The sequence below is a fragment of the Pundamilia nyererei genome, unplaced genomic scaffold (genome assembly GCF_000239375.1).
Source record: "Pundamilia nyererei isolate P.nyererei 1_Seehausen unplaced genomic scaffold, PunNye1.0 scaffold00085, whole genome shotgun sequence".
NCBI classification, from domain to species: domain Eukaryota; kingdom Metazoa; phylum Chordata; class Actinopteri; order Cichliformes; family Cichlidae; genus Pundamilia; species Pundamilia nyererei.
Genome location: NW_005187486.1, coordinates 2,049,225 through 2,074,514, shown reverse-complemented (window position 1 = coordinate 2,074,514; position 25,290 = coordinate 2,049,225). Strand labels below are relative to the sequence as shown.

The following is a 25,290-nucleotide window of genomic DNA, read 5'->3' as shown; positions in this document are numbered from 1 at the left end:
GTCTTGTGGTGTTTCCAGCTAGTGAGCTGTGTGTCTTGTGGTGTTTCCAGCTAGTGAGCTGTGTGTCAGTTGGTCATGGTCGCGATCTCCCCCGTGTTGTCCCATATGTTACACCCCGGCCTAGGCAACCGGCGTGCAAAGTATGAAAATAAAAATAAGAAACGTCTCAAACGAAAATATTAACAAACCCATTCACAGCTATTTACAACAGACTATTTATTTACAACAAAACACCAAACTATTTACAACAAAACACCAAACTATTTACAACACGGGGGAGATCGCGACCATGACCAACTGACACACAGGGCTTAAATACATAGAAGGAGCAATCAGGGAATGGACCACAGGAGGGAAACACAGCTGGGGCAAATTAGACCTGACGAGACAAGGCAACGTTAACTGAACACACTAAGATAACAACAGACCTTCAAAGTAAAACAGGAAACACATGACAGTCACGCAAAAACAAAACACTGACAACACCGAAACGTAACATTATACATGCCTTAATGCTGCAGTGTCTTTCAGAGCCAGCAGGGGGCGACATGTCAAAAACAAGTCTGATTATATAGAAGTCTAAGAGAAAATCACCTTACTTCGTACTTGATCTATGCCCTTAGCACATTTTCATGATATGTTTATGGTCCTAATTGCTAATTTCCCATTTTATTTATTACAACATGATGTTAATTTTGTAAATTAAGATCCCCATGAGAGTTCAAAGGGAGGCTACAGCAGGATATCGCTCCAGTCAACACAGGTTTGGGTCAGATGCCATTTACAGTTGTGGTCAGATTTCTTTGAACTGTTCTTTTTCCAGGGTGAAATATTGTACAGCATACATGTTTAATGACCTTTTAAAAAAACAATATTAATCCATACAGGGTCAAAACCATACATACAGGTTTAAATAAATACATACACACACTCAAATCCCTTTAGGGGTGGCCTCCGTCTCACCCTATTCCCAACATCCTCTGTCACACCAACCCTCTGCATGTCCTCCTTCACTACATCCATGAATCATGTCTAAGGTCTTCTTCTTGTCCTTCAGCCTCACACATTTGTCCAACGTCCTCCAGGGTTGGCTCTGCCTTTGTCTTCAGCCAACAGTTTTCACAGGCATTCACAGTCATTATTAACTGACCGGTCAGCATAGAAATCTCAATCTTGATCATCTGAACATCTGATTTAGTGAAGATTTTATATTGGATGCCCCTCTTGAAATGACCCTTCCCATTTATCTGTGCTTGGGCCCAAAACTAGGAGTCCACTGGTTTGTGGCCCCACTGTGGCTGGGTTATCGAAAAATCTCATCTAATGAACTCAAACTTCTACAAAACACTCAAAATTGAGTCAAAAACTTGAAATTTTGAGTTATTAAGTTGAAAACCCTATCCTGAAATCTTGACTTATAGCAACAACGCTTCCATAATCAGCTGACGGTTTGTCAGTTTTTGAAATCTTTGCTGATATAGAGTGATACTAACTTGCAATTAAAAAGTTTCTACCAAGCATGCATGATCTTTGGTTTCTCAATTTTCTCGAAACACGGATGGTTTCAAACAACACTTGGTGAAAAGCAGTTAGTGATTGATGCCACAGTTTAAAGTCCTTTAGCTTTGGGCTTTGGTTTTAAAACATATTTTTTGGTTACAACAAGATGATACAATGGCTGCTGTCCCCATCCAAGCAAGTAAAGGAGGAACCAAAGCCAAACATGACTTATAGCAGCACCCAGAACTTTTCTGCAGAAGGTCCCTCATGAATCTGGTTCTGCCGGAGGTTTCTTCCCATTAAAAAGGAGTTTTTCCTTCCCACTGTCACCAATTGCTTGCAGGTGGTGGTGATGGTGGTGTCCATCATAAATAACTCTTTTGATTCTAAAATCTAATACGTGCATATACACTAACTATAAAAAAATAAACCTCATTATATTCATATGAACATCTTCATACAATGCTCTATAACTGCATATGTTGCAGTTACATGCTGCAACCAGAGACCAGGCAGAAATAAAGGTAGTGTCACATACAGACTTTAGGTCACTACATCATCCACCATCCATCACAGTCCGCCCAAAACATTTTCAATGTTTCTTTTTGTAAGTCGCAACAACAACAACAACAACAACAACAACAACAACAACAACAACAACAACAACAACATTCCTTTACTTCTACTACTTAGTCGAAAACAACCTGCCTCACCTACTAAATAGCACCACCTTGTGGCAGAAGCTGTGCAGTCCACGTCCAAATGCCCTACAGCCTAGAGGCCACTTTTAATTACAAAGAAACTGAGACACCTTAAATCATTAACTGATCATTGACCATTTGCATGTGATCAAATTAATTAGACACTCAATGAATGGTGTGGCCTTTTATATCTAACAATATTTAAAATAACAATTTTAAAACATTCAACACGTATAGAGTTGTTGTCCTCTTACATGCAGCTATGCAACTATATTGCTTATTATAATTATCATTTTATATAATTATCCACATTTAATGTACAGTACAATCATATATATATTTGACACCCAGCCAAATCCATATACTGCTTTATGTTTTAATAAAGCATTATCCTGCAACTTCACTCCACATTTAGCATTAACCTCTGTACATTTATTATACTGGATGAGTAAATGTAGCCGGGAAACAAAGCTCCTCTGTGCAGGAGTTATGCATTATGGCATTATGACGTACCTGCTATGCTTTCTTTAATTACAAAATTATTTGTTCCATAGTAAGCACCTGATAATCTGATCCGACCCTTTAAAGTGGCTCCAATGTTAAGGTTATTGATCGCTTGCTTTAAGAAAATAGAGTGCCCCTGAATAACGTAGATGAAAGCCTGCAAAAGGAGCAACACAAAAAAAAAAATCAGTGAAATAGAAGAAGAAAGAAACCTTGGACGCATGAGCACAATCAGACAGAGCGAGTCAACAAACCTGCTTCCTCTCAGCGGCTGCGGGAAAGCTCGAGGCGCAGAGTGGTTTATTAAAACTGAGCCGAGACCTCCAAGGACATTTACGGAGCAGCTTCGCCGTTTTTTTCTTTTTGCTGAATTGATCAACTGACCTCAAAGTTTCTTTTCTTCTGAATCAGATTCTCCTCAAACCACCTGTCAGTGCCTTAAAAGTAAGAAAAGAGCAAATGAGATTCATTGTCAGTAAATCACACGCTGCTTTAGCATTTCTTCCCTGAGCCGCGCAGGTGGATGGGGACATTTTTTTAAATTAAAACTCCAAACTCTGGAGGGATCAGGTTTGGGGGAATTCTTCAGCAGATGTTTTAATGAAACCCCGATTTAACCTTTCGACCTGGCGTCACCCTCTCCCTCCTGAGCTGGTTCGCACATGTTAAACTCTGTGACAGACTGCCGCTGCGAAAGCTCGTGCCAAAGAGCAGCGGATTGGCTTGCGGTGATGTAATATACCTGATGAATGCATCCGACTCCTCCTCCTCTTCCTTCTCCTCGTCCAGGCAGAGGGCCAAGCAGCATGAGCTCATTCGTCCTTGGGAGAAAAAAAAAAGTTGGAGGGGGACATCTTTCATTCCTAAGTAGCCTTTTGACAAATGAAATGGGACTCAGACCTTTTCTTTTTCTTTTTTTTAATAACACTTGAGAGAATAAAAGCACTGCTCTGTTAAAGCACATTTACGTCTTCACTTTCTTTGGTTTTTTTGGTTTAGTAAGGCTGATTTCTAAAGCAGCAGATGGAAATATCTGTGTCTCATTGGCAAAATGATGCATAAAAAGATGCCTCCTATATGCACCTGTTCCTCTGTAAATCATCTCAATCAGCACCTCAGATTAGTGCAAAATGCAATATTAAGGCACGTAATCTGCCTGATTTCATTAAAGTCACATTTAAATCAATCTGCCCTGTGAATAAGAGCAACCATCACCTCGTATCAGCCTTTTCAAATGCTGCTGGATGCTCAGTATGAACCCAGCTAATCATTTATCTTATTTAAACAATTTAACAGTCTTTTTGCCTGTGTGTGTGTGTGTGTGTGTGTGTGTGTGTGTGTGTGTGTGTGTGTGTGTGTGAGAAAGAGAGAATTTATAATGAGACTCTACCCAAAACATTTCAGCCAAGAAATTTCCAACACAAATCTAAAGCTATAATTTCCCCTAACACACCACCGCTGATGAATTCTTCCAGTTATCCCATGTGGATCCTGAGCTGTGTGTGAGACCCCTTACTTTGTCAAGCACTGCCCTCTGGTGGCTGAACACTTCAAATGCACCAAATCACAGCAGCACCGCTGACTCTTGTGCATCCAATGTAATAAACAGCATCAACACAAAGCGCAAAATTAACGGAGCACACTGGCAGTGCAGGGAAATGCTGGCACCTGGTGGCTAAATTAGATATTACTGGGAGATGAAGCTGAAGGTGCTTCGTATGCAGTGCTGGGAGATCTAGACACGTGTAGATTTCTCACCAGAGTAGATATGGTGTTGTTTAAGTTATTCCACAATAAGGAAGCTGAAGTTTGTGGATTTTAATAATGTGTTATTAAAAACAGTATCTAGCAGGTGGAAGAAGAAGCGTTCAAGATGAAAGAGGAAGACCACAGAGAAGCCTGATGGATGTAGTGAAGGAGGACAAGCAGAGGGTGGCAGAAGATCTGCTAGGACGACCTCTAAAGGGAGACACTGAAAGAAGAAGAAGAGCTTATAAAGTATGAATTACATATGACAGCATGAGGTTATTGATTGTGATAATCAGTATTAATTCAGCTTTTCATTATTCAGGTAGACGTCTCATTTCAAGGGCGACTTCTCCAACGGGACAGCACACATCACAAAAAAACCAAAAAAAACCAGGCTGACATATCCAGATCACGTGGAATATAAGAACAAATAATCTGCCCTATAATTAGAGTTACCGTATCTTCACGACCATAAGGCGCACTTAAAAGTCTTAGATTTTCTTCACTGCGCTATAGGGATAGCGCAGTGCGCCCTGTGTGTTGTAAGGAGGACGTAGTAGAGAACACCATGAGAACGCTAAAGGGTGAAGTGTGGGCGTTGATCGTATATACCGGACAATCGCACATACCTGTATAAAAGGACAGGTATGTGCATTATGTGGAACATCGTTGTTTTAACAACCCTGAAAATGGCAAAGAGACACGCTTATGAAGCACAGTTTAAACTGAAGGCCATCAGCTACGCGGAGGAACATGGAAATCGAGCAGCCGCGAGAGAATTTAAGATTAACGAATCGATGGTTCGCAAATGGAGGAAGCTAGAAAACAAGCTCCGGCAGGTCAAGAAAACGCAGCTGAGTTTCCGCGGACATAAGGCGAGGTGGCCCGAGTTGGAGGAAAGACTCGAGCGGTGGATCATCGAGCAAAGAGCGAGCGGGAGAAGCATTTCGACGGTCACCATTCGGCTAAAAGCAGTTTCACTAGCTGAAGAGATGAACATTGAACATTTCCAAGGAGGTCCGTCTTGGTGCTTTCGTTTTATGAAACGGTGCCATTTTTCCATCCGGACCAGGACTACGGTAGCGCAGCAACTTCCAGCGGATTATAAGGAAAATCTGGCCATCTTCCGCTCCTACTGCAGCAAACACATCTGCGACAAAAACATCCAGCCCAGCCACATCACAAACATGGACGAGGTCCCGCTCACTTTTGACATCCCGGTGAGTCACACTGTGGAGAAGAAGGGGACCAGCACGGTAGCGATACGCACAACGGGGTATGAAAATTATTCTTTTACTGTTGTGCTTGGCTGCCATGCTAATGGACAGAAACTGCCGCCTATGGTGATTTTTAAGCGAAAGACTTTGCTAAAGAGAAGTTTCCAGCAGGAATCATCATTAAGGCAAATGAAAAGGGCTGGATGGATGAGGAAATGATGAAAGAGTGGCTGAGGGAGGTGTATGTAAGGAGAGGTGGTTTTTTCCATGCATCACCATCGCTCTTAATCTGTGACTCTATGCGTGCCCATCTCACAGCCGATGTGAAAAAGTTAGTGAAACAAATGAACTGTGAGCTTGCTGTCATTCCGGGAGGCCTGACAAAGGAACTCCAACCGCTGGACATCGGTGTGAACCGCCCGTTCAAAGTAAGGCTGCGAGCGGCCTGGGAGCGATGGATGACCGATGGAGACCACAGTTTCACCAAGAGTGGAAGGCAGCGCCGGGCGAGTTACGCCACAATTTGCCAATGGATTGTAGATGCTTGGGCTAACATGTCTGCTGGCACTGTTGTTCGAGCTTTCGCAAAAGCCGGCATCATTTCCGAGGAGCCGCACGGCACGGAAAGTGACTCTGACAGTGAAGAAAGTGAACTTGGCATGTTTGATGGAGATTTAGCGCAGCTGTTCAATTCAGACACAGAGGATGAGGACTTCGATGGGTTTGATTGATGATAAAAATGTGAGTACCAAACTTTGTTTTGCTCCTGCTTTATTTTTAAATATGCACACTTGTGTTGTTGATGATGACGATTACTGGTAATAGAAATGTGAGTAAGGTACCGAACTCAGGCTTGCTCCCGCTTTATTTTTAAATACGCATACGGTACTTGTATGCGCCCTATAATCCAGTGCGCCTTATGTGTGTGTTAAATACAGTAATGGCACACATAACTGAGACTGCGCCTTTTAGTACAGTGCGTCTTATGGTCGTGAAAATACGGTAATATAGTTTTTACTTTTATTTCATTTTTGCTTTGAATTCAGTTTAGTTTCAGGTAATTTCCAGAGTGACTTCAATCAATATTGTATGGAGGGCGTGTGTCAAAGGACAGAATTAGGACATGTATTATCATAAAAGCAAAGTTTTTCAAAGTCTTGTAGATATTCAGTCTCAATAAACACGTCCATCAGTGTCTAATTAGGAAAGCTGTAAAACAATTTCTACCAAGCAAACACATACTAAAACCAAGGAAATTATTTCTATATTTTATTACAGTTTGGTTTTCCAGGTTCACAAAATCGCTTCATTGAGTAAATTTTTTTTTTTTAAATCTAGTTTTGGCATTTATTTTAATTAACTAAAATATTTTATTCACATTGTGTTTTAGTTTTTAGTTTAGTTTTAGTTAATTATAAAAACCTTGACTCCAACTTAAAAAGCAAGAGTCTGAGGATATGTGAAAGTAAGATTCTGGGGGTGTCCAAATTCATGGGCTTCATCCTCCTGAGGCCGCATTTGTAGACCGATTACATCACAGCGACACAATGAAGGCTTTCCAAATTCATAGACTCTTCCGAATGCGGCTGACAAATGCTCCCTCCTTTTTCCCCAAATTTGAAGGATGGGTCGGGTGTATCCTTCGTGGCCCACCATATCCCAGAATTCATAGCGTGGCCCAGCTAATTCCAGTTTCCAACAATGGCGGGCGCTACTAAGTTTTAATATTACTCTTATTACTCTTTCTGGGACACAAAATAAACTTTTAACATATTTTCAGGTGCGAATGTAGCTGTGTAAACTTCAAATATCTGCTCGATTTATCAAGACATCACATATTTGCAAATTGCTCCGACATTTTCGGCGACGTCTATTACCCACCAGCTCCATAGCTAGCTGGGAGCTTGAGGGTCACTAGAGCCGGCGAGAACGCTACTCAGGTTAAATGTGATGTATAAGTCACTTGGATGACCTAAAAATGTTATTCTTTGGCTTTTTTCAGTGTTTTATTTGTTCCTGAGTAAATCGGTTTTTGGCTGAGATCAAAGTTAGTTTTTACACAGCTGAATAAACGTCAAACAGAAAACTGATTAAACAGAAGTGTGAGATGGTCGAGAATTTACACCAGTGTCCTGTTATATTTTAGATAGAAAGGAGCAGACGGCTGAGATAATTGAAATCCACCGAGACAGCAGTAATGCAAATCTGAAGGCTAGTCTGTCCAATTTCACAACCGCTCACTTCTGGTCTACCCGACCTTCTGAGGACCTGGCCCACGTAGACCGTGAAGGACGGGTACTCAGGAGGATGCAGCCCATGAATTTGGACACCCCTTCTGAGAGAGTGCAGCTGGGACTAAGCCGAACCAATAGGCTGTGCCAGAATGGTATGCTATACTATGAATTTTGATATCAGTCCACTACCAAGTGACTACAGGTCGAGTATTGCTGATACCAATACTGATACCAACTTTACACAATAATTAGTTCATACAGTAAAACACACCTTTCAGCTTTTCGTGCAGTTTGAAACTGGAATGTAAATGTAACCGTCTCTAAAACACTCTGAGTCGCTTCTGTTTTAAATGTTTTGCATAAATAAAACACACTTCACAGTAAACACAAAAATTATTTTGAGATATTTTTCACAGTTCATGCTTGCGGGGTTTTTTTTCACCTCCAATAAACTAATTTATTCAACACAATTCAGTGGGCTGATTAAATTATTTGGATGTCTATAATCTCCGCCAGGGCTGCCCTTTGTCTCCGGTTCTGTTCATAATTTTTATGGACAGGATTTCTAGGCGCAGCCAAGTGGTGGAGAGCTTTCGCTTTGGTGGCCTCAGAATCTCATCTCTGATTTTTGCGGATGATGTGGTTCTGTTGGCTTCATCGGGTGAAGGCCTCCAGCTCGCACTGGAACGGTTCGCAGCCGAGTGTGAAGCAGCGGGAATGAGGATCAGCACCTCCAAATCTGAGGCCATGGTTCTCAGCTGGAAAAGGGTGGAGTCCCCACTCCGGGTCGGGGATGAGTTCCTGCCCCAAGTGGAGGAGTTCAAGTATCTCGGGGTCTTGTTCGCGAGTGATGGGAGAAGGGAGCCGGAGATCGACAGACGGATTGGGGCTGCAGCTGCAGTAATGCGGACGCTGCACCGGTCCGTCGTGGTGAAGAGGGAGCTGAGTGTAAAAGCGAAGCTCTCAATTTACCGGTCGATCTACGTCCCTACCCTCACCTATGGCCACGAGCTGTGGGTAGTGACCGAAAGAACGAGATTGCGGATACAAGTGGCAGAAATGAGCTTCCTCCGAAGGGTGGCTGGCCTCTCCCTTAGAGATAGGGTGAGAAGTTCGGCCATCCGGGAGGGGCTCAGAGTAGAGCAGCTGCTGCTCCACATCGAAAGGAGCCAGCTGAGGTGGTTCGGGCATCTGACAAGGATGCCTCCTGGGCGCCTCCTGGGTGAGGTGTTCCAGGCATGTCCCACCGGGAGGAGGCCCCGGGGCAGACCCAGGACACGCTGGAGAGATTATATCTCTCGGCTGGCCTGGGAACGCCTTGGTATTCCCCCGGATAAGCTGGAGGAGGTGGCTGGGGAGAGGGAGGTCTGGGCCTCTTTGCTTAGGCTGCTGCCCCCGCGACCTGGCCCCGGATAAAGCGGATGAAGATGGATGGATGGATGGATGTCTATAATCTAATATAATCTGTAGGTAATCACTCTGATAAAGCTGTGATCAGTAACACTTTAGCGTCAACTAATACTGAAGATCCAACATCAGTCATGACTGAAACATTACTTTCGCACTATATTATCACTGTATATACTTTTGCTCTTGGAAAGCACTCTCTTAGTGACCTTTGACCTCTGAACTGGAGATCTGGGTCTGACTGAGGGGCTATCTTCCTCCACGGGTGGTGTTTCATGCCTTTATAAAAGTTGGTGGTGCCATAGTGGAAAATTCCCTACCAACATGCACCAGTGTTTGCAATGTTTTGTGCATCCATGATGCTCCTCTGTCTTATGGTGGCCTACGTGTCACTGCTAAACACTGCAGGGAGGCGGGGGCGGAGCAACATACCAAACTTACAGGAGTACCAATAATTATCGGTATTGATATCGATATTTGGATTAATTGCAGGGGCGGGCAGAATGATCCAATTATCGATAGTATCGATACCAACACTGGTATCAGTATCAGATCGATACGAATGCATTGGATCAATACTTTTTTCTATCTTCAATTTCCAGAATGAATCCCCCTGAACTGTGTTACATACATTTTTATTATTGTTTTTTTAATGAAAAAAATATACCCAAACATGCACTATGAAAAATATCTCAAGTTTTTTCATGTCACATCAGTTCTTTTTAGCCTGTAGCACATTTAAAAAGCAGAAGCTGACCCAAAGTCCTTTAAAGACAGATGCATTTACATTCCAGCTCTCTTTAAAAACAAACAAATCTCACAGTATCAATATATAAGAAAAGTTTAAAGTAATTTTTTAACTGTTAACTAATTATTGCTAATAGTAAAAACACAACACTGTCATTTTGTGTTCATTAAAATGTGCCCAGAATGCACAATGATTCAGCTCATGAATCATGGCACACTTCTCTGACCTACATAAGTTCGCTGTAGAGGTTAAAAGTATCAATATTTACTTGGCATCAGATCAATATCAAAATTTGCAGTATTGCAGAGCACTAATCAATCCACCCACCTCTAATGTGCATACAGATGCAAAGATGGCTACTTACCAGCAACAAAAAGGGAACATTGGTTTGCAGTATTTCTGCAGTGTTTAAAACTGCATAAAGCAAAATGACAGACAGCATTGAGCTTGTTCAGGCTCTGGTCAGCAGCATTTAGAAAGAGCAGATCACTGTGTGTCCTCGTCTGGAGACAGAAAAAGAATTTGAGTTTCTGCAGTGTTTAAAACTGATTGATTATCAATAATAATATTTCTGATCAGTAAAAAGCAGCTTGTTACTGCTGGGCCTCCTGGATGTGGCCCGATGAATCTGAGTGGTCATTACATGATTCATTAAAAGGTTGTGCAGTTCTGTTTTTCAGTTTTTGGACTTTTTCTCCAGTTTAATTATTCTGGTTTTTGTTGAAATCACATTAAACAACACAGTTTGCATGTGTTTACAGCAACGCCGCATCTAATACACACTGCTACGCAGAAGCCAAAAGGCTTGGAAAGCAATGCTTTAATGTATATGCTGTATTTTTAAAAGCTGTTGGATTATTAGGTGTGTAAAAGAAAGAAAAGCTATTAAATAAATGTAATGGAGAAGAAAGCAGTGCAATTAAAGAAGTACATAATGTTCTGGGTATCCTTATACTTACAGGGTTAATTTCTCTTTATTTAGCAGATTTTAAAATTTTTAAAATGGTTTGCCGTATTATCATAGATACTTCCAACTGACCATTTTCAGAGGAAGTTGTTTTTGTTTGTGAAAGCCCTTCTAGCTCAGGGGATGAATTAGTGTGGCTACACATAACAAATAATAATAACTTAGCAAAGAAAATTGCATGTTAAATTGTATTTTTAGGCACTTTGTTACTAGCAGCCTGTCACAAAAATGCAAAATTTGCTCCCATAAAATTAAGCCTATTAGTCAGGGCTCATGCACAGTAACACTGATCTCATAAGAAATGAGTTTTCAGGTACGTACAATATTAAATAAGCTATAAAGTCAATTACATATCCAAGACATAAATAGAGAAATAAAATCTAATTATGCCTACACTCATCAGCCACTTCATTATGTACACCTTTCAAGTACTCGGTTGGACCTCCTTTTGCCTTCAGAACTGGTAAAAATTTAGCAAAATGCTGAATAACGTTTGATGTAATTCAACCCAGTGATCCAAATCTCAGTTTCTCTCTGGTCCACATGTGGTTTCATGAATCTCCAAAGACAAGACAAGTGAGTTTGGCAGCTAAATGGCTGTTCTGCTGCTGGTCACAATGTACCAAAGGTGCTCTATTGTACCAGCTGTAAACAGAGCAGCCCCAGTGGCCTAATGGATAAGGCACTGGCCTCCTAAGCCAGGGATTGTGGGTTCGAGTCCCATCTGGGGTGACTCGCAGCGGAAGCGTGCTGATCGATGGATCGAAACCATCCTCTGCTAAGCCTTTTAGTAGTTGTCACTAGAATGGAAATAGTTCATACTGGTCATTGCTAGTACCTCTGAAACCTTTTAGCCTTCAGAGTTGCTTTAATCTTTTGTGGCACAGATTCAACAAAGTGCTGGAAACATTTCAACAACATCACATAGTTTCTGCATATTTGTTGGCAACACATCCATGATGTGAATCTCCTGTTCCACCACATCCCAAAGTTGCTTTACTGGATTGAGATCTGGTGACTGTGGAGGCCGTTGGAGTACAGTGAACTCATTGTCATGTTCAAGAAACCAGTTTGAGATGATGTGAGCTTGGTGACATGGTGTGTTATCCTACTGAAAGCAGCTATCAGAAGATGGTGCACTGTGGTCATAAAGGGATGGCGAGCAACAATACTCGGGTAGGCTGTGATGTTTAAATGACGCTCAGTCCAAATGAAGCAGTCCAAAGTTTGCCAAGAAAATGTCCCTCACAGCATTTCACCACCAGCATCCTGAACTATTGATGCAAACCAGGATGGATCCATGGTTTCAAAGTAAAAGTTTTTCTCTTTGCATAGAAATTTGATTCGATGTTCGAGTTTCAAGCTTCAAGCTTCAGTCGAAGCGTCTCGTGTGGAAATCCTGAGGAAGGTAGTGATAGATGGGGCTTGAAGGAAATAAAAAGATCCCTCTCTCTTCTTTTATAGCAGTATTGTGGTGAACTCTAATGTGTTGTAGCCTCACATTACAATACATTTAACCACACACGGACCTTTAACAGGTAAACCTCAGAGCTACTGATGTGTTCTTACCCCCTTGAACCCTTGTGCCCTCTTTTTCCCCTGTTGCTTTAATTTAGTAATCATTTTAACTGTGTTACATGATTTGTTTTTTGCAAGAAATTTCCTTTTTAGTAAGATTTGTGAAATCCAACTTGAGCCACAATCAAAATGATCAAACCTTCAATTAGTTTTAGGATTTTAACCATTTAAAATCCTAAAAATGTTTAATTATCTGAATTACTAATTTTTTTTAAACGAAAACAACAACAACAAAAAATAAACAGAAAAAAGAAAGAAACAACAGAGTCTTGGACATGTCAGCAACAAAAACGATTTCATTGTAATAACATTTTTTGATACTCCCTCTCGACACCTTTGAGGCCAAAATTCCTCATTCACTTCCATTGCAGTATAAATCCATGCACTGTCTAATGTTAGCATTTAATTTTACGGTAGTGATATTTGACAGTTTGAAATCTCCTCTTGCTTTTTAAAGTAAAGCAGTTTGATCCTAGAACTTTGTCCTCATTCATGATTTCATTATGTTTATAATCTATTGCTATTTCTTTTCTCTCACTAAGAGTTGTCAGACAGCCTCCTGATTTTCCCGGGTTCAGCTGTCACTTCCCTCCCTGAGCCTGGTTCTGTTAGAAGTTTCTTCCTGCTTAAAGGGAGTTTTTCCTTCCATCTGTCACCAAGTGCTTGCTCAACGGGGTCCTTGCGATTGTTGGGGTCTGCATTGTTGTAGGTTCTTTACCTTACAATACACAGTAAAGTGCCTTGAGGCAACTATTGTTGTGATTTGGCGCTATGTAAGCAAAACTGAATTGAATTTAAAAAGGGAGGGTTAACTGGTTACTATATATATGGTTTATGCAAGTGAACTATATAAACTGACAGAGAAGACTGTGTTCCTCTTTGACAATATTGCTTTAAAGAAAGCCAATTTAAGAACCAGTCAGGACAGACTAAAAGAAGAGCTGTGGTTTTGAGACTGGCTCTATATCAAACTGCAGTTGTTAGGGGGTAAACACAGCCTTCCTAGCTTAAATGTTTTAAGTATTCACATCTGATTTCTGTCGTCCTCTTTGCTATTCTGTGATGCAGTATTTAAAGGGTGGGAAACCTGGACTAAGTGAGATGTCAGATTTGAGCGCCGCATTATACGTGTAATAACAGTTTAAGGATATAATCCATCACTGCTGTCCTGCCTCACGTCAGCCCGTCGAGTAAGGAGGAGTTGGGGGGGGGGGGAAAGAAGTTGATCCGTCTGCCTGGGTCATCGTTTGTCAACGTATTAGATGACAAATAATTGGTCATTCATCAATAACAATAGATGAAAGCTGAAATGATTTATTGCCTTTATGACAAAAAAATGGGCTGGCTGTGAAGATGGTGATGATGAGGACGATGATGGAGCTCTCAGGTCAGCCAAGCAGAAAGATGAGAAGGAGGGTTTAAAAAATGAGCAGATGTTGGAGGAAAACTAAGAGGTAAACCTGGAGGAGGAATAAATATTCTACAGCAGCATCACCAGCACCCTTTGAGAAGTTAAAAAGCTAAATTCTCCCTCTTATCTGGTTGAGGCTGCTCTGCCATTGACCAGCTATCAGGTCATGATGGATCGCTCCAGCCTGACGAGCACAGTGCAATCCTCTTATCGATCCCCTCAGATCCCTGCTTGATTACCACCTCAGTGTGATACTGACAGAAGCCCTCTCTGCTCTCTGCTGCTATCAGGACTGCTGTGGACGACGTTTGGGATTAAAGCTGAAAATACTGATGTTTACACTCTCTCCAGTTTGCGATTGTGCCTCCCAGAATGATCAGTTCTTGGTCATGCACGTAAACAAACAGGATTTTAGTTTTCTATCTCATGGTTGTCATGTTTAAGAAAGAGAGAGGACCATAAATGCAGAGCTGTAGGCGGACATTAATTTAAAGTCTTTTACCGAAGGAAAACCAAAATCCATGAAAGAGCACAGGAATACTGTGGAACACAGCAAGCTAAGGAATAGTTAACAAAGGCTAAGAGGAATAAAGAGCGCTAAATGGAAATGAGGGCTATAAAAACTAATCAAGAAAATGGGACTGAGGAATTTAAAACTAAACACTAAGGCTACCAAAATAAAACAGGGAACGCCTAAACAGGGGAACATCCCGGTGTTACCCATGTATTGTCAAGTCTCCGTCCGTGAAGTCAGGGAAAAGTGAAATAAGGAATTCAACAAACTCATTCGTAACTGTAACAAAACACACAGCCAATAAAGAAATGACAGAAGTCAAAATGCTGTCGTACACGTACTGTCATTGCTCCAGGCTTTTGTAATCCTGTCCCCCCTCCTCCTCCTGTGTGCTCCTGCCTCTATCATCTTGTTCAGCATTGGTCCTAATGTGTTATTCATCCTGTTTTATTTTGAAGGTTTGAACCTTGTACTTTTGTGGATTCCTGTTTTCACAGTTTTCACTGTTGTTACTGATCTCAGTAACTCAGAAAGCAGCCTCAGCACACTTAAATCGAACTGGGAATAGTTAAGAGCTGCACCTGATGACCCGAGAGCTCTGACTCGGTTTAAACACTGAATTAGAGTCAGAAAGGTTGGTGAGGATTCCTGGAGGACTTAGCAAGAAGGGCTAAAGATTTTTAATTGGCAGGTTTTTCAGCAAAACTAAAATGCAAATTTAATTTTTTTTTTAAAAGAAGATTTAATTAAACGCTTCATTTTCAAAAAAATAAATAAATTTTCTCGCAATTATTTCATAGTTCAAACTTTATCTTTATCTTACTTTGTTTTTCATTGATTGTACTTATTTGTATTTTTGTATTTTCTTCTGATATTTGTACCTGAGCTGAGGGGTTAAGGGGTTAAAGTGAGGGTGGAGCTAAAACGGCTTGTTTCACTTGTATCACTCATGCAAATCTACTCTAGTGAAGTCCAGCGCTAAAATCCAAGAACTGGAGATAGAAATGAAAATAGATGCATTTTAAATTAAAATGCAGTATTCAGGTAGAAATGAATGAGCGCTCAATTTAAAAGGTCATAAAACACCTGTAAGATTGAGCGTGTGCGGTGTGCGAGGCACAACCTCGATGGAGCCAACTAACAAGAGACAGCTGAGACGGCGCTGCTGATTCAGTGATTCAGTCACTTCTTGGTGCTTGATGATGAAGTGAAGCTCCTGATTATTTGTGGTGTAGGTTGCTTTTATAGTCACTGATTGCTGTAGACAACAGCGTCTGTCATCAGCCAAGAATAAGTGGATTACAGTGGTTGGCAGGCCCGTCCCCACTGAAACCTCTGAAAATTAGAAGATAAACCTTTTATTTTGTCTGTTTTTCAGTGTATAGGTTTCTTTTTTTAAATTCATCTCCAGAAGAAGCTCCAAAGGCTCTGGCTCAGACTGAAGACTTTCAGGTGCTTTTGTTTGAAATATCTTGAAGTCCAAACGCTTCTGCGTTGTCTCATCTTCGTTTCTAAATGTCTAGGAGAGACATTTTTGTGTTCATTTGTCAGAGTATCTAATAATGTTTAGAGGACGGGAGAAAGCGCCTCTGTGCCTGTCACCGTCATGGCAGCTGCTTCATCTGCGCTGAGCACTGAGCCAGCCAATGAGTCGCAGCTATCAAAAGTCATAATCTCTGTATTTACGTGGCCGGTAGCCGAGCTGGCAGGTCTTCAGTCACAGAACAAACTGGATCCACGACCTGCCAAAGCGGCGTCCGAATCAATAGATCCAGTTACAGTAAGAGGCCGTTTATCTCATCATCTCGGAAGGAATTACTGCTTGCTCAGTGGCTCTCTCGTTGCATTCTGGGAAAGCTGACAGACGCTGGGAGCTCTGTGGCGGTGGCGGAGGGTTGTTGAACGTGTAGGTAGGGGTCCAATTTTGAGGATAAATGATAGTGGATTTTTGTACAGCCACTGGAATAGGAGTTTGCCTTTCTTCATTTATTTTTAACAGTTTTATTTTTTATTTTCTGCTCAGTTTTATATTCATTACTCTGCTTTTCACTGGATTGTCTCTTTATTTGTTGTCTTTTGTCCATTCCTGCGTTTTCTTTTTTAAATCTCCTCTTAGTTTGTGATTTCAGCCTTTTTTCTTGCCGCTTAACATCATTAAAACTTTCCACATTCCTTGTTTCTTCTGCACTTTATCCCCAAAATTTTATTTCAGTGTAATGTTTTTTAATTGATAGTTAAAAACTGCCTCATTTATGATTCCTTAGGTTGAAGTTCAAACTGAGTAATCAGAATGGAGGAGAAGGGGGATTAAACTGACTTTGAATCTGACATAGTTGTCGGTCGGAGTATTTCAAAAACAGCTGATCTACTGACGTTTTTCAATGATCCCTGGAGTTTACAGAGGAACAGCAGATTAACATCATGGATGTGCAGCTGATAAACATGCAGAAACTGTGATGTTGTTATGTCAACCAAAATCTCTGAGAAATGCTTCCAGCACCTTGTTGAATCTGTACCACAAGGTATTAAAGGTGTCCAACCAGGTACTAGCAATGACACGTCCAGTGAGTGTATAAATGAACTATTCCATTCCAGTGACAACTACTAAAAAGCTTTGCAGAGGATGGTTTTCAATCCATCAACCTCTAGGTTTTGGGCCCAGCACGGTTCCACTGCGCCACTCTGCTAGAAATCACCCCAGATGGGACTCGAACCCACAATCCCTGGCTTAGGAGGCCAGTGCCTTATCCATTAGGCCACTGGGGCTGCTCTGTTTGTTGCTGGTGGTCCTAGCAGATTCACATCATGAATTTGCAGCTGACAAATCTGTAGAAATTTTGTGATGTTTTCATGTAAACATGGAACAAAATCTCACCTTTTTGAAACTGTGTCATGAAGAATTAAGACGGTTCTGAAGTTTAAAGAAGGCCAGAATGAGCAAGCCATACCCAATGAAGTGCCCAGTCAGTATATTAACAGCTATCCAAGTATATTTGGAGACTAATTTCAGCATCTTTACTCCCCCCCCCCAATGTCCTGATGCCATTGGCGATCGATTTGAGTGGATAAGCCCAGATATTTTATTGTGAAAGTTCAGACTCTAGTAACTTAAATTTCATTCCTTGTTCTGTTTGCTTTTTTGAAGGAAAAGGAGACAACACTGGAGCACACCTAATACGATTCAGTAGGAGCACAGAATGTAAAAGAAGCTTCACTAACTTAAGATATGTAAGAGATGACATAAAATGCCTGGAAACAATTTGAAACTGGACTTTTCCTTCATATTAAAGAACACTTACAAATACAAACAAAGGAAAAGAGACACATGGCACTATACTTCCATACATACTCAGCAACTTAACTGTGAAAGCCTTCCACCTTTCCTCTCTCCTCTCCTCCTTCTTTCTTGCTCCCTCACTCCTTCCCTCCTCTGCCCTCGCCTTTCCTGCCCTGCGGTGTCATCTGGACTTCCTTGCAGATCACGGTCTCCTCTCTTCTGCTTCTCTGACTTCTGTAATTCTGTTCACTCTCCCCTTCCTGAGTAATTGAAGTAATTTCCCACCTTGGCTATGATGAATGTGTCCCGCGCTCCCACCGTGCCCTTCTACTTTAGTCGGCCTAATTAAAGAAAACATTCCATGATTGCCTATTTTTCCTCGAGCGTGACAACCTATTATTCTCCCCAGCACCTGATTAGAGAGTTATTATGCTTAGATTTAGATTGATTTAACCAGGCAGCCTAATAAAAGACTACTTGGGTTTTGATTTAAAGTGGGGGAATTGCAGGTTTTGGAGCCAGTCACGGTGTGTAATTGTTATTACTGGTTCATGATATGGTGGGTAGGGGAGTTCTCGAAATTGAATTAGAAAATTAGAAGGTCAGTCTGCATACAACAGGTGACATTTTGGGACATTCTTGCCACGATAGAGCTGTCAGGAGGAGGAACGTTCGTGCACAGATTTGTCCGGAGTGATAAATCACATCCATCACAGCCTGCAGAAACTGACATATTTCTATCAAAGCAAGATTAATCTCTCCATCAGCTGCACAAACGCGGCTCATAATCATCGCTGAGAATTGGATGCAAAATGGGTAAATTGACTGGTGTTTGTGTTGTGTTGCTCTGCCATGGGTTGATACTGTCTGAATAAGAGCCCTGTGGGAGGATACAGACACATAACCCAGCTGCTCGAGTTGCCGCTTTGTTGGGAGGATGATGTGAGTTAAAGATGGACCAAAGGCTTTTGTAGGTCAGTATGAAAACCTTTTGTTAGTTCAGGTAGTGTCAAAACCTGCAGTTCCTCTAGTATTCACCTTGAGGCTGGCTCCAAAAGTGAGTCCATCCTCACAGACTCTCGTGTAAATGCTCAGGAATAAAGATGTTTACAAGTTTACAAGGTACAAATACAATTATGGTCTCAAGACCTATAGAAGAAGCTCCTATTATATCAACCCATCATCCACAAATGATAATATCCCAGACATGTTGTGTGGGATTTAGGTCAGGTCAGCCTCTGGGCCAGCCAATGATATCTGGCAGTGCTCATCCTGTTCCTCCCTGCACAAAGGAGAACATACTGGACCTGCTCATGGATTAAGGGTCTTCTATGGCCCCGTCCAGCTCTCCAGGAGTTGGACCAGGAGTAACCACCTGTCTCCTTGAATCTCCTCCATGCTCTTGAGACCTTCTGGTAATGACAGGCAGTCCAGTTCAGGAGGAATTAGACAACCTGTGTAAGTTCTTGCAGGGTCCAGGTATTGCCTCATGCTAGCAGTAGTGACATTGAGCTTAGATAAATGCAAAACTTGGAGGGAAAAATATCAGTGGCTGTAAAACCAGTCATATTTTGGAGTTGTCACACTATTGCCCCTCTAGTGCAAGGCAACTGAAATGAACAACCCCCCTCTGCTACTTAACTGACCAGATTAATATCCCAGATTTTTTTTATCTGGGATATGCATATGGCATAATTTGAGAAGATCCAAAAAACTTTCAATCCTGTGCACCCAATTCTTGTTTCTTAAAGTCATTGTACAACAAATAATTAAAAACCCAAAACTACCATGGCATTCATGACTGTGATGAATGGACGGAAACTTCTGAACACAACTGCATTTACAAAAAGTTGATTCTGGTAAGCTGGACGTAGCGTTTTCAGTGGGAGACACATTTCGTTACTCATCCAAGGGACTAATTCACCCTCTTCTTTAGATTAAACCTTTTGGCAATTTCCTTACCTGGATGACTGATCGTGCATTAAGACATCTGTATTTAGTGCCTTTCTTAATGGCACTTCAAAGGCTAGATAATACAAGTCGTCATCTGGGGCCTTTCAAGGACTCATGAACAACACTGAAATCTGTGTTAGTAGATGCTTCCAGAAGGATACATTTTAAAACCGTCCCTGAGAATATTTGTTTGGTACCTGCTGCATCTCCCACGTGCTTTCGACCCTCCCCGCAAAGCTGACTGATGGCTGGCACTCTCCGTGGCCTCGCTCAGATCTAGTTAGCATAACTGCACTTACTGACGCGGCTGAGCAGCTTTTTGATAAATGACACGATTAGAGGTAAAATGAACAATTTGACTCGGGCCACGCCCCGAAAGCACAGAGGCTTTACACCCGCTGTCAGAGGGCCGAATCGAGTTCATCTTTCATGTCTGAAACCCAGCAGTGTCACACACAGGCTGGTGTAAGCTGTCTTTGACATGTACTCACTGTTGGGCTTATTGGCAGTCACTTCTTCACTGTCACTGTGAGTAACGGCCACGTAGCGCAGCGCTGGAGATTGATATATGAAAAGATGAACTGACTGATGGCTTGACTCGGAGATACTGTAGGTGAATGAATGGATATTTTAAACAGATTAAACAGCATTGTGTTTGAGGTTGATAAATAGCACGAGGACAGCGCAAACAAATTAACTGATTAGTTTTTGAGACGCATTTCTAATTGAGAACCGAAAACAAACCTCAGCTATATTAAAAGTCATTTTTGAGATTGTTTATGACATTTGAGTTCATCTGAACCGAATGAAACATGTTGGCTGCCCAGATTAGTTAAAGTTTCTACCTCAGTCTAAACAGATTAAGGGCAGGTCTGTTAGCTCGAGAAGCTGTGCAGCATTTAGCAGTACAGAATGGGAGATTACACTGATGAATGATGAAACTCAAAAGAACCAAAAACAAGCGTTGCATGCAGCAGCTAAAGGGTACAGTTTAAAATATTGCCGTTGACAAAGCTCCAGGTATGTGATAGATCCTCACAAGGCATCCTCACAATGTTGTGATGAGTCTCAGTTATCACATATAGACAGACGCCTGGTCAGGACCCTTTGGATACCCCTAAGTACTATTTTTCCATGTGCATGGTTAATGTTGTGAATATTATATAAACTACCTGCAAAGATTAAGAGAAAACACAAGTAAAAAAAATGAGAAGAAAGCTCCCAAAAGAAACAAACTGCTGTGAGAAGTGATGACGCTGCTGCACAATCCTGCAGGATTGTTAGCTCGCAGCATTTAGTGCGGCAGCCGCTGATGACTCCAATGCTAAAGAAGGCACTGTGTGAGGCCACTGACTTGTGATCAGACGGCAGTGTTTGACGGTCTGGGTTGCAAACACGTTGGTTTCATCAGTTTAAGACGTTTCTGACAAGAGCAAACACCAGATATTAGCGCTGTAATATAATATCGTTTCAATTAACATATCGATTTTGGACGTTTTCACACCAAAAACCTTTCTTTAAAAAAAAAAAATCTCTACTTACATTAGTCATTTCTACAATATTAACAATATAGTAAATAAAACTGGGGAATAAATGACTATGTGAATGTCATTAAATGCATCATAAAAAATCATTGCATGAAAAATGGTTTGAATTTTTTTTCAATTTCTTAGGATTTTTTTTAAATTTACACATAATAAAAAATTATTTACCTTTTATTCCCCTGTTTACGCCTTTCATTTAACTCACATTTTCATTTCTACATTTATTCAGCCATAATTATGTATTTTCTGTGTTTTTCTTTAAACACACCCTAAATAAATCCAACATTTTAATTCATAAATTAATAACCTTATCAATATAATTAAATGGGAAAAAATCGTTGGTCAAATGAATACAAAATAAAACAAACATAATGAAGAAAGTGAAAACTTGTGTATATTAAATATCATATTATCATTATTATTTTTTTTATTCATGTATTTTCTATTGCTGTAGCCAAACAATTTCATTGTAAACTGATAAACATATTTCCGCTCCTTTTTTTTAAATTTATTTCTGCACTTTTCTGGTGCACGTTTGCAGGATGTGACCGTCTGCAGGTCTGTGATTGCATCGGCATGCCTGGTTGCCTGTTACAGTATGTATGTAGAAGGATCCTGGGCTTGTCCCCTTTGCAGTTTATTTGTTACATTGGTTATTAAAGCTGTCTGCCATCTGGCAACAGAATGAATGGGAGCAGTCGGCGGCCAGTAAATTGTGCACAGATAGATCCTCTATTTGTCCAGCCAAGCAGCAAATATAGACCTGAAGTGGCAGAGGAGGAATGGAGTGAGATATGGAGGGAAGGAGGGAGCATGCTGAGGAGGGAGGAGGCAGAAATAAGCAGCAAAGCTGAGGCTGAGATTTTATTGATACTCATGCCTCTGTTGATTCTGCCAGCAAGTCCAAATCTGGAATGTTTCTCATCGATTACTGATCAGTCTGATTTTCTGCAGCCTGATCATAGCATGAAAACAGAGAAAGACAGACATGAATGTGACTTTGTTTATGGCATAAAACAACAACAACAAAAAAAACCTTGTCCTTACCAGATCTTAAAATTAGATAAATATAGCTTGAGAAGGACAACAACATATTGTTTAACCCCCCTCAGAAGCAAATAATTGAGACTGTTGCTTTCTCTGTGACACTATTAGTCTGTCACATTGTTGTGGAGGGATTTTGGATCACTCTTCCCTTGCTTCAGGTCATTGAGGTGTGCAGGCATTCATCTATGCACAGCTCTTTTAAGGTCCTACAACAGCATTTCAAACAGGACCACGACATATTACACTGATTCTTTTCTTTATCATTTTGTTTTATATTTATTGTGCTTGTCCTGGCCCAAGATTCAGACAGATGTCCTCACATTTGACTCTAGAATACTTTTATGGCCAACTCAGTGACTGCAAGGTACCCAGGTCCTGTGGCTGTAAAGCAAGCACCTGCACCACCATGCTGACAGCTGGTATGATGTGCATTATGACCAAACATCTCCACTTTGGTTTCGTCTTTTCAAAGGACATTGTCTTCTGAATTCTTGTTGTTTGTTCAGATGCAAGTTTGCAAACCTACGCCGTGCAACCGTGTTCTTTTTAGAGAGAAGAGACTATTTCCTGGAAAAGCGTCCAAGCCACATTTGTTCAGTCTTTTTCTAGTTGCACTGTCATGAACATGCTAAATGAGGCCTGTAGAGTCTCAGATGTAGCTCTCTGGGTTTTTGCAGTTTATCTAAACGTTGTGGCACTGTGCTAATACACACCTGAATGTTGCAAAAGCTTAAGCTTTTATAGAGGTGCTCACACCAGCTTATGATCAGTTACTCAAGTGCATTTGATTAGCAGCACCTGCTGAGGTTGAGGAGTGGGACATCGGCCACAAATTTCCAATAACGACAAATCCTCGATATATAATGTGTCTGGTTTTGCATTAAAAACACAGAATGTTGTCCAATGCAGTCAAATATGAAAGGGGTACAATCAATTCAAATAATAAATCTTAAAGCACAAGAAAAATTGACATTTATAGCTTGGATTTAAAGGCGGAAGACGGTGAAGGGAAGGAAAGACGAGTATAAAAAGGCAGAGGAAGAAACAGAGGAGGAGGGAAGAGAACAAATTAAATGCTACAGAGAGAGGCAGCAAAGGAATACGAATAATCAACATTGGAGTGAAAAAGCAGGGAGAGAAAGAGAAATCATATGTATGATGTTTATTAAGTCTTGGATAAATGAGACGTTCCAGCAGCCGGCTGGACGATAAAGCCAAACATTAAAAATAAAGAGATGATTTCTTTAAAGGATTTATAGCACTCTAAAGTCACTGATGATCACTCACTGAAGACTTCATTATTCCAATTAATGGGCCCCTCCGCTACTTGACCCGACCGTCAAAATTAGTGGCAAGAAACCTTTAAGTCAGATGGATGAACTGCCACAGCCTCGCCGGCTAATTGGCAGCCGCAATCAAGAGCGAATATGTATCAGGAGAAGAAGAAGAGGTTTAATATATTAGCAGAATAAGAGAAGAAGAAGAAAAATGAGGCTGTGAGGAACATGGCAGCACCAACTGTCTGGATGTCAGTGGTGGAAAAATGGTGATGGGGAGGAGAGATGGAGCAAAAGATGATTAAGAAATCAAAGCGAGCAGAGCTAATGTTTTTGAGGAGTTGATCAGACTTTTGAGCATCATAAACATTCATCTCGGAGTCGGAGTGTTTAATTTTGTGAAAACTGACCAGTTTGGGTCTGATGGATATGATGCACTTTGTGTAATTATATAGGTTTTTTGTTTTTTTTAAGACTGGGTGACACTTTAATTTTGATTTCCATACAAGTACGTATGACTTTAGTCTCACTGCTATTATCCCGCTGAGCGCTTCTCATGTTTAAGTTGTGTTTGTCTTCTCCTTATTAATCAAAGTAATCTTTGGGGCAAACAAAACCGCATTAGCAATTAGAATAAAGTTCTCCCGCTGTTCTGAAACTCAAGCCTGCATTCGTGATCATCAATCCTCGTGAAGTTGTCATTTTCTAATTTGCTGCGAGAATAGGACAGAATAAAATTGGCGGTGGCGATGGCAGTTCTTTTGAAAGACCGAGGCCCTTTATGCAGTGAGATGAAATTCAGTCGTACATCTAATTAACTTGTTGACAAAAAAAAAAAAACCAACATAAAAACAACAAAGGCAGTAAGATTTCAGACACCACTAAATCATAGCAATCTGCTCCAGATGTGGTCTGAAAGAAAAGCGGGGTTTGTTTGGATCAGCAGGGTATCCTTTTAATCGTCTGGAAACATGGAAATGGGTCTTATGATGGCACAAGGCTCCTCGGTGAAATGTAAAATGACCCCCACAGGTCGTCTGTGCAAAGTTTGCTTTGCAACCTTGTCGTATACAAAATGGCATCGGGGTCTGAGAAGTAAAGGCAGTCCAGATGTACCATAGATCTCAACTCATTCCAGCAAGCGGTGACACATCAAATTGGAGTAAGACTATGAGAAACAAGTTCATGGTCTCGGTTGCTAGTTTCAAGTCTTATTCCGTAAGACAAATTACGGCCCAATAAACCCCCAAAAATAAGGACCTAAAATCAAGGCAGGATTGAGTGCCAGACCACCTTTTGATAGACCAGACGCTACTGTGTGACATCAATGTCTCACTCATTTCATTGCATTTAGTTAAAAACAAACAAGACAGCCAAAAACCTTCCTGTTTATGGTGTTTATAGCCTCACTTATTAGTTTCAGGTTTTATTTAATACACACATGATGTTTATCCAATAACAGCACTTTGCTACCTCAATGAAGATGGCGCCGGTGAGGTCGGCTGCCGTCACGACTGCTCCGACCACTTTTTCTTTGTCTTTGTTTTTTAAGTTAGTTTTCAGCGTTTCTAAATCGGCAAAATCATCACCATTGGGTACATTAGGTATGACAGTGACACTCTTGTTTCTATTGGTATACAATGTACTCACAATTCGAAGTTT

The 25,290-nt window shown here is 41.0% G+C and overlaps 2 non-coding genes across 2 annotated transcripts; one reads left to right on the top strand and one right to left on the bottom strand.

Annotated features, from left to right (window-relative positions):
- The first annotated feature begins 11,686 nt into the window (after nt 1–11,686).
- Nucleotides 11,687–11,759, top strand: trnar-ccu (transfer RNA arginine (anticodon CCU)). Its single transcript has one exon. It is a non-coding gene; the product is annotated as a tRNA-Arg (tRNA).
- Nucleotides 11,760–17,223: 5,464 nt separating this feature from the next.
- trnar-ccu (transfer RNA arginine (anticodon CCU)) lies at nt 17,224–17,296 on the bottom strand. Its single transcript has one exon. It is a non-coding gene; the product is annotated as a tRNA-Arg (tRNA).
- Nucleotides 17,297–25,290: the final 7,994 nt, after the last annotated feature.